Source organism: Crocodylus siamensis, chromosome 1 (assembly GCF_052110815.1).
Source record: "Crocodylus siamensis isolate JL-2025a chromosome 1, ASM5211081v1, whole genome shotgun sequence".
Taxonomy (NCBI): domain Eukaryota; kingdom Metazoa; phylum Chordata; order Crocodylia; family Crocodylidae; genus Crocodylus; species Crocodylus siamensis.
This window is the reverse complement of record NC_143395.1, coordinates 365,748,607-365,755,867: the sequence shown is the minus strand read 5'-3', so window position 1 is coordinate 365,755,867 and position 7,261 is coordinate 365,748,607.

The window sequence follows — 7,261 nt, the reverse complement described above, 5'->3', positions numbered from 1 at the left end:
ACGGGGGAGCTGGTGGCATGTTCCTCCAACCCCTTGGATGAGCCGCTGAGCTCCTATTGCCCCATGAGCTGGCCTGGTTCGGGCCCCATTCACAGTGACTAGAGCCCCGGCCGGGCCCAGTCGTGGGACAAGTGGAGCCCAGTGGCTCCTGTAGAGTCATGGCACTGGGGAGCCAAAGGAGGGCACATGCCCCCCCAATCTTTGCATGGGGCAAGGGTGGACTGCAGCTGCAAGGTGAGGTGGGCTCTGCCTGCTCTGCACCTTGCTGCAGCCTTTGAAAATGGCATGGCGCAGTGCCATGTGCCTCGCTGCCTGGCCCACCCAGCGGTGGGATACACATGGCGCTGCATCAGTTTCAAAGGCCTGCAGCGAGGTGCGGAGGTGGGGAGCAGGCAAAGCCCAGCTCACCTTGCAGCTGCAGCCTGTCCTTGCCATGGCTGCCTGGTGCTGCAACTCTGCGGGAGCCTCCGGGTTTCCCAGGGATGACTTAGATCGGATGAGGTGGGGAGGGACGGGGGTCTCGGGGGCTCCATCTCCTCTGGCCCAGCAGAGCAGCTGAGGCTGGCCCCACTCCAGTTCCGGCCCCCCCCCGGGCAGTGTGGGGCTGGGGATGGATTGGGGCAGGGAGGCAACCAGGGCCAGTGCAGGACTGAGGGGTGGTGGACGCCAGCCCTGGGCACCGACCCCTGGCATGGGGGAAGGGACAGCCACATAGGTGCAGTGGACCCCATCCCTGAGCCCGATCCCTGTCTGGTGCCAGCCCCAACCTCACTCCCTCCCCCACATGGCCCTTTCCTCTCCCCTTCCCCTGCAGACTTTCACCAGGGGGGCATGGGCACACACACTCAGCCCCCACCCAATTTTGGGTTTTTTTTACAGTTGCTGAACATTACCACAGGAATCCAGCAAGTGTCTTCATACTCTCTCTCTATATTGCATACTTGGAAAATAGTACGTACACTTAGCTTTAACAATTTTTTTCCATGGGGTTTATGTTAATAATAACTATTTTTTAATCTAGATGCTGACATTGACGCACGCAAGACATTAATTACTGAGACTCCAGGAAAGCTGAGGTCATTTGCATACAACATCTCTTATTTCAATTAACCAGTAGCTATTCAGTTCTAATTGCTGCTGTTCCAGATGAATCCAACCAATTAAAGTGTTCTTGGACATGCTGACACTTCCCTCCCAGGATCTCAGAGCCCCAGAAAACCTGGAGGGGTAGGGGGTAGGCGGCACTCTTCCTTGTAGTAAGGGTAGTAGGTTCCTGGGTGTGTATGAACTGTGCCACCTCAGAGGGAGAAGCTCCTCTCTGTGTGCCCAGTGTGCAGCAGGTAGACTTGCAGTGCAGAGCACAGACTTGCAGTGCAGAGAAGCTTGTGTTGCCCCTGCTGGCCTCTAGGTGGGGGAAAGGACAGGAGGTTGCAGCAGCTTGACAGAAAGGAATAGGGTAGGGGTATGGCAGCTCTTTGACCCATTGTGAACAGTGGGATGACAGGGAAGGATCTGAAGAGTGGGCCCTGACTCCTGCAGTACTGGAGATACAAAAACTTCACCAACAAATTGCACCATGTGGATGCATCAGTCCGTCTCCTGGGCTGCCACCGTCCTGCTAGGTTCCCTGGCAATGTAGAGTACTCACTCAGGGGCTGCACACGTCCAACTCACCTGCCACGACTTTGATGATTCTCCAGTTCAGTGTGTTGTCCGACGTGTGCACGTCCAAAAATGAGACTTTGAGCCGTGCAGTGTCCGTTGCTCTGAGGGCTCCTCCACCCCTAGACCCTTGCCCAGGCCTCCATGTGAGTCCGCTTCAATCCTCCAACTCTCCCCCTTTGGGGAACGCAAAGCTTAACTAAACAATAATGAAAGTAGGACCCCCAAATACTGCTCCCATAAGGAGCTGTGGACTTTGGGCTCTGATGTTTGCTCTCATCAGAGTCCGCTTTTCCCGCTGGGTGCTCCCCTTTTCCTTCTCTCAGAAGGGGCCTTCTGCCCTGCCTGGGGCCTTGTCTCTTCCCGGATTGCCTGGCTCCTCACCGCTAAGGTCGCGCTACCAGTCCATCTGTGTCCCCTTTGCCCTGCCGGAGCTAGCCGCTCCTGGCCCTATCAGTCTGGGTTTTAGGGTCTGGGGTTGCAGCCCCGACTCACACCGTCTCTTGGGGCCTTACTCCTGCCCCAGAATGTACGTGCACGGCAAGTGCCGGCGTGCACCCACCATTCTGGGCTCTCCCCAGTGTCCGGCTCCCGTCCCGGCTCTTCCAGTTCCACGTGCCTCCTCCTTGGTTCCGGCGTGCCTTTTATACCGCCCATGTCATTCCCCCACCTGTAACAGGTAAGTGAGTGTCCCGCCCTCCAGGGCCGCGGGCGGCCTGTTACTGCGGGTGGTCCTGCCTCACGTGTCTCGGGGCTTGTCAGCTCCTCCGCTCCCGCACACACCATAGTACAATTTTAAAAGGTAGGCTGCCTATATTGGGGTATTCTTGGCTAGCTGTTATGTTTAGACACTATTTGAGTGTGTTGGGATAATAGGTGGTCAGTTGATATTACTTGACTAGCTTGTGTTTCTATCATTCAATTGACAGCCTGTTGAACCAAGTGGAAAGAGAGAATTTCTAGTTAAGAATCTTGCTACTTGCTTAATGAGAAGCAAGAAACACTCTATCCAGCAGTTCCCAAACTTCTTTGGTGGCCCTACTTCTGCAACTGAATTTTCACTGTGTACTAATAATCCCTGGTGTGGGAACCGCTGTATTAGTTGATTGCATGGAAAGTGGTTAATTCTCAAATCTCTGTCAGCTATCAATTTTTAAATTATTGTTAAAGATTCAGATACATCTATGCTGGTTGTTAATATTCATCAGCTCGCCATTTCACTTCTTAATCAAAGAAGTGACTGTGTGGGGGGTATTGAACATTGTCTAATTGTATCATTTTTGCTGATGGCAAATGCTAATGCCATGTCTCATTGATTTAGATACAGGTATGGAAAAGCTAATACTAAGAGGAGAATTGTTTTTCTTTATGTAAGTACATTACAAAGAAAGTTTTCATAACTGACCAGTTTACAGGACTACCACTGCATTTTTCCTTAAAAAGATGACTGCTGCTAAATAATTTAAGTCACCTGGGAGAAGGATCAGATTTTTTTTTAAACCTGCTGTCTAGAAAAATAAGTCAACCTTGCAAGCCTTCTGGCTATTAGTTTTAATTATGAGTTTTGCTAGTGCATTGGTGGAGAAATTACTAGAAAAGTTTGAAACTTTTTTTCAGCTATGAAGTGTTGCTTTGTTAAACTTGTTTAAAAATGTCACTTGATATCCAGGTATGTGCTATACGTTTTGCTATGCAGGTAATACAATTCATACCGAGGAGCTTGACTAGTTTGTTAGAATTCAGCTGAAGGGGTCGTGGAATAGTGAAGATGGATGGGGACTTTCAGAGGGCTCAGTGGAGACAGCTGTACAGGCTAATGGAATATAAATAATATTTCTGAAGGTAACTTAGCTGATCTTAAAAATATGTTATTTTGATTGGTCTTGCTTTTTCACTGCTTCAGAGTGACTGGCTTCTCAGTAGCCATAAACTGTCTTGGTTAAAGAGTAACTTAAAATCAGGTTGGAATCTCAGCTTTTCAGTTTCTGTTGATATCTTAAACATGAAGGGACCCCTCTTTGCCTCTCTGGACACTGGCCTTGTAATAAAACAGTGTTAGTAATATATGAAAAGTACTGTACTACATTTACTTGACTCTAGCCTGAATGTGGATGACCCCACCAGTTAGATTCTATACATGGAAAATTTGTAATTTAAAAAATATTTTCCATGTATAGAATCTAACTATTGGAGGGTTATCTTTAATTCATCCCCCACACCGTTGCAGTGGGGCAGTCAGTGGCAGAGGAGCAAATGGTGTGGAGAGGTCAAGCAGCTTCTGCTTGTATCTGTCCCCTACCACTTCTGTCCCCACCCCTGCAACCTTGGGCTCCCCTTTCCCTTCTGCTCCTTTTTCTGCTTCTTACTTCTAGCCTCTGCTTCCCACTTCCCCTTACTCTGGCCTCTGCTCCCTGCTCTACCCCACATCTCCCCGAACTATGCCCTTGTTCTGCCCTGGCAGACTCCATCTCTGTTGTAACCTGGGGCATCAAGCGTGGCCCAGCTCAGCCCATGTAGCAGCCTTGTGGGCTGTGTGCCACTGCTACAGGGCCGGGATGGGGCTGTACTCAGTGCCCCAGGCTGCAGCTTGGACAGAGCCTGCTGGTGCAGAGCAAGGTTAAGGGGTGGAAGAAGACTGGCAAGCAGAGGCTATGGGTGTGTGTGTGTGTGTGTGTGTGTGACAGAGATGGTGGAGTGCAGAGGTGATGGGGGAAAGGGGGGCAATAGGGACAGTGGGGAAAGCAGGCAACAGCTGTGGCTATATTTCCAACTTTGACTAGGGGCTAGAGCCTGAACCACAGCAGCTACGCCTCACCCTCCCACCCCTCACTGCCCTTGTACTCTGTTCGTAGAGGAGGGCCCTTGTCCTTATGTTAAATGGCGGGGGGAGGGAGCAGGGGGAAGCCTCATCTTAGAATTTAGTAAATATGATAATTCTGATGGGAAAATGAAAATAAATCAATTTTTAATGCAGTTGTAGCATTAAGAGGAATGTATCTTGCAAATCAAGGGAAATCATTCTTTCTCTCTATTCAGCACTGCTGGAGCCTCTCCTAAAGCCCTGTGCCTAGTTTCGGGCCTTACACTTCAAGAAAAATGTTGATAGGTGGGAGAAAGGCCAGTAGAGCAAGATAAAAATTATTAGAAGCCTGAGAAATATGACTTAGGAGGAACAAATGAAAGAGCTAGAGTTATTTAGTCTGAAAAAGAGACGACCAAGGGAGGGATTTGATAAGTTTTCAGACACCTGAAGGGTGATTACAAATGGGCTTTCACTGTGGCTGTAGGGGACGGACTAAGGGTGCCTATACAGGTGCTCTGGCATATTCTAATTTGAATGTGATGGAGCAGAGTTGATTAATTGAGTTTGCTCTTCATTGTAATAAGAATGCTCCAGCATCACTGGAGCTTCATGTGTATAAGTTACTATGGGTTTAAAAATGGCTGCTGGGGCACTTTAACTAAAGTTTGTTGAATAAGCTTTAGTTAAAGCATACTACGGCCATTTTTAAATGCTTGGAGGCTTAATACATGTGACGCTGCAGTGTTTTAATTAGAAAAGCTCCCTGGGAACTGCTCTAATTAAAATGCCTTACCCTAACCCCTGAGCACGTGTATAGGCAGCCAAAAAGCAGAGACCTTAAGCTTTAGCAGGTGAAATTTAAGTTGGAGATTAGGAAGAACTTTTTGATGATGAGGGTGGTCAAGTATTGGAACAGGCTCCCTTAAGAGGTTGTGCAGTCTCCATCCCAGGATATTTTAAAAAGCGAGTTAGGCAGATACATGGCAGGGATTAGGAAGTTGGACTAGATGACCTCAGGAGGTCCCTTCTAGCCCTACTCTTCTATGAGCTGAAATGACTTAGTTATCTCTCCCCATTTTTATGGTGTTCTCTGTAATGTGTAACATGTTGTTCTGATAAGCTGACTCAGCATTTTAGGTTTAAATTTTAGGGGAAAACAGCTTGCATTTCTCTTGTGGGATTCTGCAGAAATAACAGCATCAGATAACCCAGAAAAGGACCCAAAGGGTTAGTGCTTTTTAAGAATACTTGAAAGAAAGAAAGAAAAAAAAATCTCTGTACCAAAGATGAATTTTAGGTTGAAGACAATGTGGTGAGCATGGGCAAAAGGTATGTCAATATATAAAGACAAGTACTTATATTTTAAACCTGTAAATAGTTTCCATTTAACAAGGGTTATGAATGTGTTATGTCTCCTGATAGAAACTACAAGCATACAATCAGTCATTTAATTTTGCCCAGGGATAACATGCTTCTTATGGAAGAAAGATCTTCCAGGTATCTGGACTGGGAAGGGAGTGGCTTGTGGCTTCGCCTGTTCCCTCCACTCTGCTCTCAGAGAGTGCCCTGGAGCAGAGTGGAAGAAACTCTGATTCAGAGGAGTAGCCCTTTGCTCATCTTTGGTCTGGTAAAGGTCTGAAGGCTGAGAAATTTCTCAAAAACTTCCACCACTAGAAATGAACACCTGTTCAAACACAAAGCCTGGGCTAGATTTGAATTGCAGTTCTGGATTTAGCTTCATGTGCCCTGTAATGCCACAACTTTGGACTCAAACAGCTTGTCTTTCAGAAGGTTTCAAATCCAAAATCTCCTCTTTTTCCACACGCCCCCCCAGGGATGTTGGTGAGGAGAGATTCCCTTATGTGAGGTGTCAGCTCAGATTTGCCCCTTCTGAAAGGTTTTCTGAAAAATTTTCAGGTTTGCTTGAATTTAGGTAGAAGTACACTGATACATTGGCCTGATATCAGATTGGCACTGATATAAAGAAAATAGGCTGTATCATAAATTGGCCCAATGCAGCCGATAATTTGGCCAATAAATGCCCATGCATGCGTGCAGCCTCAATGCAGCATGCAGGCAGCAGGGAGCACAGCCCGGCAGCATGGAGAGCTGCATGCAGCTGGTAAGTCCGTTGTGGTAGAAGGCGGGGGGGGGGAAAGACAGGGCATGGGGTGGGGAGGGAGGGAGTGGGGCAGGAGCAGACACTGCCCAGTCGGGATGGGGCAGCGTGTGGGACGGAGCTGCGGCTTATCTGGGAGGTGCAGGGCAGCAGCTCCCACTGCTGCTTGCACCTCAGGAGGGCATGGGGGGGACGACATGTGCCCTCAGATCTGGTGCCGGCAGGTGCAGTCTGGAGCCAGGGCTGCACTGTGCTCTTTTCAGTAGGAGCTGGGCTTGGGGCAGGTGGTGGTGGTGCTGGGTGGGAGAGCTATGGAGGGGCTATGGTGAAATTTGGGGTGGCTGCAACCCCCACCCTAAGCCCAGCTCCCACTGAGAAGAGCATTTCTTAAGGAAGCATATTGGCAGATACTGATCTGATTACTGACAGAACTGTGTGAAGCTCCAGGTCCAGCCCGCCCACTCCGCCCAGATCTGGGGACATATGCCCTCCTTCCCCACTGTGCCCTCCTGGGGTGCAAGCAGTGGTGGGACCCCCCCGGGTCCCCGGACGAGCCGTGGCTCTGTCCTTGAGCCCCGACTAGGCAGTGTCTACTCCTGCCCCACTCCCTCCCTGCCTCACCACAGGGGGTGTTGATCTGCCCCCATGATGCCCCTTCCCTCTCCCCTCCCCTTCCA